Below are 14,934 nucleotides of genomic sequence, written 5' to 3' on the forward strand. Positions count from 1 at the left end.
GGTTGAGATAAGAACGGTTTAACAGAACACAAAAGAAGAAACTAATAATGGTAATGGTAACGCTAATAAAATTACAACAGTAATAATAAAAGGATTGGAATGTACAAATGATGCACAGTGCAATTGCTCACCACCCGCCAATCGACACCCAGTTAGTCCCCAGAATGGCAATCCCCCTGCTCCCACTCCCCCAGTTTATATACGAGATGGGACATCACACGGTATGGAATACCTCGTTGGCCACTTTGGGTCAGCTGCCCTGGCTGTGTCCTGTGCCAACTTCTTGTGCCCCTCCAGCTTTCTTGCTGGCTGGGCATGAGAGGCTGAAAAATCCTTGACTATAGTCTAAACACTACTTAGCAACAACTGAAAACATCAGTGTTATCAACATTCTTCTCATACTGAACTCAAAACATAGCACTGTACCAGCTACTAGTAAGACAGTTAACTCTATCCCAGCTGAAACCAGGACACTCCCCAAGAGCGACATAGACATACTGGAGCGACACCAGAGAAGAGCCATAGGGATGATTAAGTGATTGGAACATGGCATATGGGGAGAGGCTGAGTGAGCTAGAATTGTTAAGCCTGGAAAAGAGAATGCTCATGAAGATCTTATCAGTGTGTGTAAATACCTGAAGGGGATATAAAGGGTTAAAAAAGATGAAGACAGCAGTGCTCAGCGAGGGGACAATAGGCAGTGGGCACAAATTAAAATACAGGAAATTCCACTTAAAAACAGGGGATTTAGTTACTTATTTTACTGTGAGGTGGTTGAACAGTGAAGAAGCTTGCCAAGAGAGGTTAGGTCACCATCCTCAGAGATATTCCAAACCCAACTGAACACATTACTGACCACTCTAACTGGCCTTCCTTTAAGCAGATGGGTTTGGACCAGACAATGTCCAGAAGTCCCTTCTAAACTCAATTATTCTGTGATTCTTTAACTTCCCTAAAACAAACTCAGTAATTCCTGTTGTACCTGTCCTGTCCTTCCTGCTTACTTTTAAGTCTCTGTCTTGTAACAGATTCTTCCTCTAAAGAGACATCTATCAAGTTGGTTATATACTTTGCTGTTGTTTGGTTTTGATTTTTTTTTTTTCAAACTGAGGTTCCCTTTCAGTGCCCAGTTATTGATTACAGCTTAAGTTTTACTAGTTTGAATAGAAAGGCACAGACTGCATAAGTCAGCATGTACCTTCTTCAGGTTCAGTCATCCTCATCTCGAATATCATCTAATTTCTGCAGCTTTTCCCAAGTCCTATATTAAAATTCAATGCACAAGCCTACACTAGGTATTTTTTCTCACTTTAAACTACTTCCATTTACCTTATTGCTACTCTCTATTAAAAAGAGCAATGCAATACAGCTTGAGTCAATCTTCTACAAAATGCCCAAGACTGTACATAGCAAAGTGTTAGCTAGCTGCAATTAATGACAATCGGGTAATATGAAACCGAAAAACATGCAAAAATCAAGGCCAAGTTCAACTGTCCCAAGAGAAAGAATGCTATTGTACACTTCATATGCACACTGCTTTCCTGGCTTATTTTAATCCTCTTTTGACCCAATAAGAAACCTCATAAAATTTTCACATATCACTGCCTTGGAACCTGTGTTGTCCCTTCATAATTTATATAACAGAGATGGGGAAGTCATTGAATATCATGGTTGATAGTCTGTTTATTCAAAAAGACATTTTACTTTGCTATTGGCACATGTCCAACTGTTCATACTTTTAAGAATCCCCTTCATTTTAACTCATACGGTGATAACTTTCCAGAGCAACTCTGGACAGTTACCCATATGTTGCTCCGTATCTCTTCCATGTGTCTATAAAGCCTCTGTCCCAATCTCTGCAGTATTTTCAATCAAACTAATTACTCTATTTTACATTAGAAATATCCTGTGTGTGACAAATTTGGGCAGGAATGTCACTTAAAGGATGCTGATCCTCTAACAGTTTCTAAAAGTTTCTTCTAGGTATCTATATAAATTAATCCAAACCTCAGTGGGAAAGAATGGCAATGGAGTTTCACTTATGATACTAAAACCAAACAAAAATGATGCTGCCAAAAATCCCAATGATATATACAGGTAACTTGATCATGGAGGCATAATATAGCTGCATACCAGTCTGACAAATTCACATCAACGTGCTGTTCTACCACTTTAGCCTTATGGTTTTAACATATCCACTAACTTTCTCTCATTTCACAGTTCCCAATGCATACATTTATCTCCCCTACCTCATTATTACTAAAATACCCACATAGCATCACAGTTCAGATTACAGTTTTATGTTATTTCCCAATTAAAAAGGCAGAAATCATTAAACTTCATGAGCACATTTCAAAAACTGCAGGACTTAATTTGATGCTCATGTGAAGAGTGATAAAAGACTGATACTAGCAGATATGTTGGAGAACCACTTGAGCTTTAACTAATTTGACTGGTTATTTTGTGATTTGGCACCAGAAGACGACTTATGTTTTTGTATTACAGCTATTTTAAAATGTATTTCAAAGGCTTTACTTTTGAAGTGTCAATGAGAAACAATCTCTATATTATAATCTCTGACAGTAAAACAAAATACAAGGCCACCATCTTCTGTTTCACCATCCACCTTGCAGCTCTTAAACATGTCACTTTAGAAGCAGTTATACATTCAGTTATTAACAGAGGACAGTGTCTGCAGAGGATTTCATAATCTCTGGCCATTAGTTTTTCTTCTTGTTTACAGCTCAATGCTTGCTTCAACATATTTCCCCATTCCATTCTCAGCGCTACATTTCATTATCAATGGTTCATACACACCGTTATTCAAACAAACCTACATAAAGTTTTAACTCAGGGGAAGGGGGGTGAAGATGAAAAAAACCAGAAAGCTTGACTATTAAATTATACTATTACCTGTATTCATTACTAAGAATGACAACTTCACCTGCCATCACAATTGTTTTAAAGATTGTTTTTAAAAGTAGCCTTTTGAAAGGCTGTTGTTTACCAGCAATCTATAAACCCAGAACTAAAACCAGATCCTGTCACCTGGAAGACTCAAGTCTAACAGATACATTTTTCAAAAGCATAATAAAGCAGGTATCTACATTAACCTAAACATGATTCTTTAGTATGTTGTGTAGAGAACTGTACAGCACCCAACACACCTTGTTTTAAGAGTGTTCAATAGCATTGAAGAAGGTTCACACGTGTACAAAGGTGCTTCCCTCTGGGGGTATAACAATGAAGAGAGCCCCAGATACACCTCTGTTTCTTTGCTCCCAAGAACACAGATAAAAAGGGCCACGGAGGTGTCAGTAGAAAGATACTGGCAAATTATATTGTCTGACAAAAACTATCTTGCTAAACAGATTGTCACTGTAGGTACCTGTGCAATAAACCAAATCAAAACAGACTGCACAAATCTGCAATTCAACCTGGCAAGGCTCATGAAAGAAATGATGAATCATTCTCTACTCCCAGTGACAACCAATCTCAAATTTGCTGATTATTTGAAATATCTTGAAAGAGAAAGTTCTTTGTCACTTGCTGCTTGTACTTGCTTTAGCAAATTAGATGGTCTAAGACACAGTGCCTCTTGATTAACTTTGCCTCAGCTGTAAGAACAAGAACTACTGTAGCCAATGCACTGAAATTCTTACAGTTAACTAGTTACCAAGGTATGAATACACATACATTGATCCATAAGAAAGATAAGCTGTTTCTCTGAATACCCTTAAGCATTACAAACAATCAAAGAAACTAGAACTGGAAATCTAGTATTTGCAACAAAATGATGTAATATTCCTGTGTGCTAAATTCAATGCCAGCCAGAAATAAAGGTTGCATATCTCCAACCTAAATTATGCATTACTAAAGTAAAGCATACAAATCCAAAAGATGTAATGGAAATGAGAATTTCTGGGGGGAAAAAAAAAATTGAGATTATTTAAGTAAACACTGAGGTATCAGAAAGTCTGCTATGGGTCACTGTCTTTTTAAAACAGCAAACTGCTGCTAACATAATCTTGAGTTCCAGGGCAATCATCTTCATGTTTTCTAATTGCAACAGAAGTCCATCACCTGCTTCCTATGAATCTTTTGTGAGTGACCAGATGGCAACATGAAACCATAGCCAGGAGTGGACAACACAGCCATCCCAACCCTGCAAAATGCAACTGCTTGCTACATTCCAGCTCATGCTTCTCTGAAAAATAAAACAGAAACTATAGGAAAAAGATGGCTTAGAACTGCACCACTATTTCAATATTCTCAACGCTTCTATTTAACTTGGTTTTTATGAGACTGCCCTAAAACCCTTTTGCCTTTTATCAAAAGATAAAGTAGACTTCTTTTCTGAAATCTTGGGTTACCCAAGACTTCTGACCGTAGTCATAAATAAAATCCTTGAAGTAAGGTTTCAGTCTTTACATCCTAGATCTTCTATATGAAGAACTGACAATTGTACATTTAAAAAAAGAACAGGATTACTTGCCAACAACAAACATTAATTGCGTCCTTCGATTTCAAGGGAATTGCCACACAACAGGGATACAACTTAAAGCCCACAGGTCTGTGAAGAAGCTTAGAATGATCTCCTAAACTAAACTTGACAGTGAGCCAGAGATAACTGTACAGTAAGAGTGACAGCAATACAGTTGCTGCAGCTATCAGGGGAGCACAGATGGTGAACTTGACTCTGGCAGCTTGATATTGCTGAAGGAGTGGTTCCACCTTCCCCTTTACGCTCCTCCCAGTCACATAGTCCTTCCCTATCTTTGTGCCAATTCTAGTGCTAAATTGACACCCACTGACCTGTTTAAATCCAGTAAATCTTCAGGGGAAAAAAAAAAGCCTAGGGCCCCTGATAACTGCAAAACAATATTTTTTTTAATAAAATAGGCATACTTTGCATGCCCTGTCAAAGTATTCTATACAAGGAGTGTAATTCAGTGTGAACACACTTATTACACCATACATACACCCCTTCATGGGTCACCCGTCCATGCATTATGTGGCAAACCAAAAACATACTCACATACTGGAGTAGAAGTATAGGCCCATAAGCTTATAATGCTCTGTAATGACCTTCATCAGCAAAGCATTCTTCCAGATACAAACCCTGAGTCTATATCATGTGAGTTCTAACAATTGTTCTTCTAAATTTTGTTCAGACACTTTTTTAATTTAGTTTGTAATGCATGAGAGCCTTACCACTTCTGATTACAAGTTACAAAGGCAGAAATACAAAATACAAAGTACAGTGTTTACTATTTTTATAAAAGGAAGTGAAATTCCAAAAAGCAAAGAAATCCCAGCTGTAGCACAGGCTTCTAGAACTCACAATAGATCCTATCCCTATCATTACTGTCTACAAAGTCACTCCCCTCCCAACTCCCACATCGTCCACCCTTAACTGTGATTTTCATTTTATTGGTAGCTTCTACACTCAAATGTACAGTTCACTATGAAGTTCGCAGCTTTGAATCGAACACACACTAGTCTGAAAGTGTTTCCACCTCTAATATCCCCCATCAGGACAGTATTATTTTGTTCAGACATTCACATCCCAGATGAAAGCAAGACTTTTCTTAAATGTTATCTTTTGCTTTAACAACTCAAATTGTCACTAATGCCATAAAAGTCTTGTAGTTCTGAGGGTCTGATGAGGGGTGGAAAGGAAAGGAAGAAAGTAATGATATGCCACACCTCACAGGACTATGTTTAAAACCTTTAAACCATTGAGAATACTTAAATAAACCAGCAGCAGTGTCAACAGGTTTCCACACAGAGCAAATCCACTTGCCCAAATCAGATTTCAGAACAGGGGTTAAATACACTGATTCAATGGGTGCACAAAAAGAAGAACAATGAGAACACCATTGCCTTGTGATAGTTTATTCATTGACCTGAACTACATTTGGTTCAGGCAAGTGTTTAACAAATGTAGCATTGCTCTGGAAATTCGTCATTCTAATATACAGCACATGCCATGTTTGCAAAAAAAAAAAAAAGATATGCTAATGTTTTACTGGTAAAATCAATTTAACAAGCACAAAATGGAGTATGCCAATTATTTGCAGAAGTACTGCCCATTGATCATAAGTCTTCCTCTGTATCTTTAGGTGATGAACACTTTTAAATGGAATTAGAAATGTTACACATGGCCAGTATTTACTAAATAACACAATGCAAAAAACCACCTGAAAACACAGGTGACAGCTATTTAGTTTGGATAGCTATAGAAACTTTTAATGTAGAGTGAGGTGGTCAAAGCATTTTCCTAAACCTTCAGCATTTCCCTCCTCTTTCCTGTTACCATTATACACATTATTCCCCTTCAAACAGCTGGAATAAGAAGCTGCTTTGAAGACTGCATCACTGATGACAACACATGCACTGGATGAATCGCATACGTTTATATTACATAAGCAGCCTTGCTACCCTTATACAAAAAACAAGTCAGTATAGTATCACACTGTTACTTTTTATCTTCTAAGCTTCTGCATTTTCTTTTTTCTCACTTCCTCTCTAGAGTGAAGTGCCATTCATATGCAGTATTGCCCCAGAAGGTCTTAACTTTAATAGGTAGGAAAAATGGTGTTCATCTTCAGGTAAGATCTAGTGAAAATATGCAGCTCATCACTTTCATAGAAGTTAGCAAGCAGGGTCAAAGATTAGACCAAACACATTATCACCTTATGAACATTTTTATATATTAATCCCCACATTTTTATCTAGTCTGAAATGATATATTTACAGCAGTAGGAAATACACATATACCTATATATGCAAGGCACACATATACTTGTAGAAGCAAGCCCTATGAAGAGAAATTAATCAGAGTGATCCAAAGGTCAATTAATTCAGGCTCTGACAAGGCAAAGTATAAAGAACAAACTCACTCCATCTAGCTGCTTTGCAAATAAATCAAGAGAAGAGCAGCTCATGGCACTGGCAGAGCAAAAATTATGGTGTCAGAAAAGTACAAATGCAGTATTTGGAGCAACAGGTCTTAATACATTCAAATGTTTACAAAACCAGCAATGAAGAAATAAAAATTTGGATATCTGACCATTCTAACTGACAAGCAATAGTAATGATTATTAATATATAATTAATAGACAGCTAGCACAGGGGATAGGAGCAGGCACTAGGGATGAATACTGACCAAAAGCACGTTAAAAATTAACACAATCCACTCTTCTATGTCTCAATACATACTCTTCAACTTGCTCAGCACCTAGTCTTCCTTACATTTTTTCACTGTACTGATCAAGGCAAAACTAAAGAGGCCAGTAACCACTTAGGAGTGACTTGCACAGGCAAAAGTTCCATCACAACCATACGAAACTGAAGGAGTCCATTTTATTTTTAAGTAAATGAGTATGCTCCCAGTCACAAATTTTATATTCTCAATGGATATTTCACTACAAATGGCTATCTATTTGATGAATTAATGAATAAATCAAAACCAGATTACAAACCTATCTTTACTATGTCTTTTTCTATTCAAGATTGCTTTAAACCTTTAACTGCTCTTTCTCTTCCTTAGTATTAAACTTTAAAAAAGATTACCAGGTATCTAGCTAACACTAAGAGAAAAAAAATGTGTCTAAAGACTACCCTTGACAAAAAGCTAGACGTATAAAGAACAGAAAACAGAGAGCATAAAGATTTTATAGAGGGTGATACTAACACCCTCTTCTTGAAAGCTCCAGCTTCCATATCCCTACCCAATCCAAAACCCAAGATCTACACATTTCAGGTAAAAGGTAAGTCACTTCTCTTTCACTTCTTGATTAGAAACAGGGTTCCACACAATAAAACTTTAACAATCCACCTGAAGAGAACAGACCTTTTCTTGCTCAACAACAATACCATTTGAGTCTAAGCTCTGAACTTCAAAATCAATGATCTAAATGCAAACATGTAAGTAGTTCTGTTCATGACTGAAACAATAGGGCTCTCCTACCAGCACAGTTTAGAATAGCTCAGGCAGGTGGGTGGAAGGCAGGCATTATCAGTTTCTAAATGGGAGGACTGTAACAAAACTTTTTTTAAAAAAAGAACAGTATATTAACATACTGCCGAGTTTTTAAAAATGATTTGAATAACCAGCATAACAAGATCTAGTATCATGTTTCCACAGAGGGGAAAAAAAAATCTGCCCTTGATGTTTTACCAGGAAGTTTGTTCTATGCCCCACTATAGTAAAAGTAGAAATTCCAGGCATAACTTAAGAGCTGGTCATATGAAACAGGGCCTTGGTTACTTTAAAATGCTGTTTCCCAGTTTGTTACAATACCTTCATTTCTATTAAGTGTGATTTGCAATTCTTACGAAGAAAAAGATCAATCCTTCAACTGCAGCAACTCTGCACTACAGTAAGTAAAACCTGAATACCAGTCACAGAATGCTCGAGTCCTTTCTGCTTTATTCTTCAGATGACAGGGAAGAAGAAGAAGAACTACCTTTTCCTCTCCAAAATGTGGACACAGAATTAGCTCAGGTAACAGTCAAACCAAGCCCAAACCTTTAAAAATACTCAATTTACGAGACAGTAAAAAGTAAATATCTAGAAAAACAGAATATTCCCAAACTAGACTATAATCATGGCTTGTCTACTTCCTCTTCTGAGGCGAGCACACACTTCAAAGTGCTTCTGTAGTTGGGCAAAGTATGGTTACAGTAAGCAACTGAGGCAATTACTCTTCTCTAGCTTATGCACATGTATTTGCTTTCCTTAGGTGTAAAGGCACAAAGTAGTTCCTTCAATTACATATAAGTACAGCAGACTGACAAAAATTAGAACATTACATGAACATAACTGGATAGCCAAACAGAAAGGCTTAAAACTAAACAGCATCAGTGACAGCACTCCCAGAAGCTTCACCATTACCACTTGCTAGGGGGTTTTCTTCCGCTCTAACCCTACAGACTCTTTTCCTTGCTTTTAAGCAGAAATCAAATAGCTTTTGCTGCAACATGAAAAGCACTCCACTATGGTTGAATACATGTACCACTTTGTCTAAACAGCTTAAATTTACAAAATATGTTTGTTTAGATGCTATCATCGACTGATACTGATAATGCTGTTGAGAAGTAACTTACCTATGACATATGCTGTAATAGAACAAAATTAATTTACTTTATAAATCTCTCATGAAACATATTTTTCAAGCAGTCCTAAGGCAAGCTTTCTTAGAAACAATGATTAATTTAAATTCTACGAGAGAAACGTCATGCTGCTTTACTACCTGTCTTCCTAGTAGCTTATTTATTCTGTAGTTAACTTTCCCAAACCATTTTGAAACTTCGAAACAAAGAAACAGGAAAACTTCATATTTCATGTCTGTTTCACCACAGAAGAAACAGAACTTTAAGGGAAAGAAAATTGAGGGAAGAAAACAAGGTGATAATAATCTTCTCTCAATCTCTCTTAAACCCCAAAATAACTGTCTAATCTGTAAGAAGCTTCCAAAGTTAGCACTCAGAAGTCTCAGTTATTTTCCACTGCAACATCATGTTTCACATGTACTGTATCAGTTTTTTGTTTCAAAGACAAGAAAATTCACTTTGGATCAGAATGCTACATATTATTCCAATGATCACTTGGAGGTGAATGCATTCAGTGTGGTGATTAAAACTGTCAGCCAAACCACAACTAAGAATGCACACTAGACCAAGTTCAGATTTAAATGGCTGTAGCAAAAAGCAACATAGCTGTAATTAAATTAGAACTGCTTTGGACTTTTGTTGTGAGAGAAAAGAATTTAAATTCGTTTCTTCAAACAAGATTTAAATTCCTCAGAACCGAAGACAGCTTGCAGTTCATGTTTCATTCTTAAACATCTATGCCTTTTTTCAGGTAAATACAAGCAAACAATAGCTGGATCTACTGTCATTCTCTCAACACATACTGTCTTCTTACAAATATCAGTCCAGATTTCTCTCCTTTTCTCTTTGAAAAAGATTAGTGGCAGGGTAGCAGAGACCAAACAAAACAATGAGAAACTCACCAAAATAAGCAACAACATATTGGTAAAAGATACCCTAAAATACACTGGTTTCTGACTTCTTCAATTCTAACCAAGCTATAAAGATAAGTTTTGCCGGGGATATCTTCTGAAGCTTCAAGGGTAAAGGATGCCACACAAATGACAACAGATAGCCCACAAGCTACACCCACCTTTTTCTCTGCATCACATACAGACCTGAAGTTCTTTCGTCAATTTAACATCAGCTATTAAACCAAGCTAAAATCTTGGATATCAGAGCCAATTAGATAAAGGCATCCTCAAACACCCTCTTGTACTTTTATCTGGATACTATTGCCACGCAAGGTCAAAGACACCCTACTTGGAAGCGGGAGGGTTAACTGCTAGAACTCGGCTGTGTTTCCAAAATAAAGCGGTGGCACCAGCGTTGCCATTCTGCTGTGTTTACAAGAGGGAACATAGTTCAGTATAAACCTCCAGCTCTAGTCATGCTTTATCGCTGGGAAACATTACTTCAAGGCACGGCTGTACCCTGACAAGACAAAGGCACCGAACCCTCATAAATCGGCTGCAGCAGCAGCCTCATCTGGACGGAGAGCCCAGGACAGAGGGGACGCGCTCCTGCGAGAGGGCTAAATACAAAGGCTGGAAAGAGGGCTGTGCTACAGAACGACTGCCAGAAAGCAAAGCTCTGACGGTAGCGAATCCCCAAGGCCCTAAGAAGGTGAAGGTTTAGAGGCTGATCTCAGCGACAAGGAGCCTGGAAAGGATGGCAGGGTCCGACCGGGGAGGGGAAGCCAAGACTGCTAGGGACAACTGGAGCAAGCGATGCAGAGCTGGGGGAAACGGGCACCCCAGCCCGGGGCCCAGGCAGGTGCCCCCACCAGCCGGAGCGGGGAAAGGGCTCCGCAGCGCAGACCGGCACCGCCGGAGGAGGGGCGGCGGGACCAGGCGGCTCTCGCAGGGGAGCGCCGGAGTCCCAGGACCGCCGCCCCGTCCCCCGGGGAAGGAACGATGCTGCCGTCCCAGCCCAGCCCCCGGCCCCAGAGCTGCCCCCGCCGAGGCCCGAGGAGGCAGGGCGGCGGGGAGGGCCTCCCTCAGCGAGGCCCTCCAGGGGGCGAAAAGCCCCTCAAGAAGCCAGGCCTACGCCCGCCGGGGTCGCCCGCTCCCTCCTGCCTCCGCCGCCGCGCGGCGGCCTCCCGGAACCGAGGAGAGCGGCGGGGCCGCCCTGCCGCGCCCCGCAGGGTCCCGTCGCTACCGCCGCCGCCGCCTCCTCCTTTCCACCCCACCCGCAGCGCAGACCCCCGCTGCCCTCACCGGACACGGCGGCGCAGCAGCTCTTCCGTCGCTCGGCTAAGATGGCAGCCGGACCGAGCCCAACCCGAGGCAGCGACTTTACAAAGTCGGGCGGCATCTGCGCACGCGCCGAGTCGATCAGCGGCCACGGGCGCGCGGTGACTACAAGTCCCGGCGTGCTCCGCGCCAGGCGCCGCGCATGCTCACGGCGGCCTCCTGGCAGTGAGGGACGCGGCGCGGCGGAGCTGGCGCGGCGAGTTGGCCTTGCTGGCCGTGCTTGCCCTTTGGGTCGCCTGTGGCTGCGGTTTGTGTGCCTGGGCTTTGGCGCGAAGCTCACGTGAACGCTTCGCAAGCAGTCTGTTCCCAAGCCCTACGCTGGTGAGGCTGCCCGGAGCAGCAGGGAGCCGTTTGGGCCCAGTCATCCCCTCGCCTCCCACAGCAACCGTCTGGGCCAGGTCCCTGGAAAGCATTATGTATGTATATACACACACCCAGGGTACGGATATGTGTGTGTATATACCTGTATATGCACACTGCAGCAAAAATCTTTGGTTGTCGAAGCAACCCTGCGGGCTAGGCTAATGCTCCTGTGAAGTTAGAAGAATACATTAATGAACTTGTGGCCATCCATGGCACTGGGTTATCACAATAATAACTGGAAATTTCTAAGAGCACAAAGGGACGTATTGGGTAATCAGAGTTTCTACCTGTCAAGCAACTGGGACATCACTGGTAGCAGTGCAGGCTTTGTGACACACAATTAAGGTTTTGTGGTTTTAACGTATCCACCGCAGATGATTAAGCTACTGATATTACGTAGCCTTTACATAAAACCTTTCTTGTTTCAAGTGTATGTTTTCTTAACCAGAATGCGCTATTGCATAAGTGAATACATAGAAATTACAATACACCTCCTCTTTTGACAATGAGGAATAAGAGAGTTCAGTTTCCATGCACTGAAATCAGAGAAAAGACTTTGATTTTCAAAGAGTAGGAGAATATCCTTGGTAATTTTTCAGGAAAATTACATACTTCGCAAGTGCAAAGTTTAGCATTTTCTTACAACTGGTAGGGATGTGAAACTCATCTTTTCTTCCCTACTTCACACATAAACTCCAGTAAGAAAGACCTCATAGCTACAATTATGTGAACGTTTCTGTTGATGAGGCCAAAGCAAGAACACAACTCAGATTGTTTTCCCCTAACAGAATAAGACATGTTTCAATGCCAGTTAGCCATCTGTGGTTATGACTGGCCAAGGTATATATGCATATAAATTCAAGCACAGGAATCACTTTAATTCCAGCACAAACAATATATGCTGCTCAGTCAGAGCCTGTGAGTACTGAAAAGTCAGAACTGAGTGGCTTTGTCGGAAAGGTGCGCGTCCCTGGGAAGCAAGTTTGAAGCCGATACAAGAACCAAACAAATTGAACAGCTGAAATAAGTTCTGGAGGGGTTGGGTTTTTTTTCTCTGAAGCTTTTCTGTGCACCTTTAAGTCTTTACGTTCCTTTACAGATATTTGGCCACATATATATACATTTACAGTTCCATATTTTAATGGTCCATTCAAATTAATAACAATAGAAATGACTTCTGCTAGCCTTACTTAACAGAAATTTCTCTCTCATGCATCACCTACATAAACAGTCATCTCTCATCCATTGTTGCAGTACAGATTCCTGTCCTGGCAGGACAGTAAAGCTCAGGCTGAGTTTAGCTGGAGTTCCACATCAGCATAGCTAGGTTTACTTCACAGTGTATTTGTTCTGTCTCCCAGCTGGTACATAACATTGGGCTTGTTTTTGCAGGTTGCCTGTGGTTTGATTCCCAAAACTGTAGGAACATTGCAGCTAGGTGTACTATGACCTTTTACCCCAGTTTTCTGAATCAATTTTAACTTTAGTAGATGTTTAGTGCTTGCAGGAAGAAGCTGAATGCTATCCCAAATACACATACATGTGACTCCTATTGAATTCAGCAGATGTGCGTATATCCCTAGGGCAGTGTGGCCATTTGCAGTCTCTGATTTTGTCTTACTGGTTTCTAAGCAGATGTGTATTAATAACATTCAGTGTCTCTTTTCAAGGGTACCATGTAAGTTGTCCTCTGTGTTATCATTTTTTTCCTCCTTTTGTAAATGGCATTTCAGAAAAGTGATTGTTGTTCAACCCCAGCAAGCCTAATCTCTTTATTTTTCAGCTTCTGATGCCTCAAGTCAAGTTCCACTGGCTCCATCAGCTCTGTAAATTTCATGAGAAAAAGAATGCATTCCAGGTGCACAGACTACTGATTAGTTTATGCTTGCCAGGACAAGATGAACATAGAGGTATCTTCACACTCTTTCAGAGGTCATTTTCCCTGTTAAAAATCATGGCCTATCAGTGAACTGGAACAACAAGTAATGAATTAATGCCAGAACAATGAGGCAAGCACAGATGAATATAATTGAGTGTCAGAAGAGCTACATATCCAAGATTTTACCTTTCTTTTGTTTGCTTATTTGGGGAAAGGAGGGGAGTACTTGATTATTTTCTTTTTCCTTATACTTTCTGTAACTACAAGATACTCAGGCAGGGTGAAATTTTCTTGCTATTCCATATCATGACTTTCTTTTGACTAGTAAGAACCACAACAGATTAGGAAAGTTTGCTACAACTGTGCAGGATGATCTTGTACAAGGGCTTTTTAGGAAAACCATGTATACTTTATAGCTTTTCAGATTTCCTAGGTTTGATATGGTCAAGCAGTGCTTCTGAGAGTTAATTTCTGAGAGATAATAATATTCATAACATTTTTCCCATTCTTTCTCAGTCCAATCCAGATACCAAAGTCACTGGGACAGAGACTGTTTCTTCTGGCAAAATATGTATAACATTTGTTCTCAGTTGGGCTACTGTAAGTAACAATATTCAAATCACTAATGCAGTCTTAACTGTGTTGTTACAGCCAGAACTAGCACACTAAGTTAGTGCTGTTGGTGCTGGGAGTTGACTGGGAAACCACTGAGGATAAGGATCTGTGTGGCAGAGTTGCGTAAATCACTTCCATGTTTGAATCTTTCGTGTGGTAATAAAAAAATCCTGCAGGATCATTAAAATATTGCGATTCTACTAGATTTTTGAGCAGGAGTCTGTAAATGGAGATTGCTCTCTGATACCTCAAAGCCCTAGACTCCCTCAGCTAGAGGGCTGGGACAAGACTGCATACCAGAAGTACTGAACACCCTTATTCTTCTGCCACCCCTAGGGTATGGGATCCTCTCTCCCAAAATAGACCCTGCCTTCGTTCACTCCCTTTTTCCACTCTCAACCAACAGATCCTCATTGACCTTGCATATGACATACCTATTCTTTCCAAGATTACATAATTTACTAAAGGTTGCACAGCAAGTCGCTGTCAGACTTGGAAACAGAACTGGGTTTCTTAGCTCCTTGACAAGTGTTTAATGATTTTTTTTTTTTAATTTTAGTAAAGCACACAAAAATCCAGACAGAATCTCATAAGTACAAAATAATTTAGATAGGAAGGAACCCCTGGAGGCCTCTAGGTCCACTCCCTGCTTGAACCAGGACAACTTATGTAAGGTTGCACAGGGCCTTGTCCAGTCGAGAGACAAGTATCTTCAAGGATGGA

General features: G+C 40.3%; 1 protein-coding gene across 1 annotated transcript in view; it reads right to left on the minus strand.

Moving 5' to 3' along the window:
- The window catches only part of ITCH (itchy E3 ubiquitin protein ligase), a 66,160-nt gene extending 54,762 nt beyond the window's left edge, over positions 1-11,398 (minus strand). Inside the window, exon 1 of the mRNA XM_010584040.1 lies at positions 11,314-11,398. The gene's annotated coding sequence lies outside the window, so the exon portion shown is untranslated. The remainder of the gene's footprint in view (positions 1-11,313) is intronic.
- Positions 11,399-14,934: the final 3,536 nt, after the last annotated feature.

This window comes from Haliaeetus leucocephalus, unplaced genomic scaffold, assembly GCF_000737465.1.
Source record: "Haliaeetus leucocephalus isolate CR32 unplaced genomic scaffold, Haliaeetus_leucocephalus-4.0 Scaffold933, whole genome shotgun sequence".
Taxonomy (NCBI): domain Eukaryota; kingdom Metazoa; phylum Chordata; class Aves; order Accipitriformes; family Accipitridae; genus Haliaeetus; species Haliaeetus leucocephalus.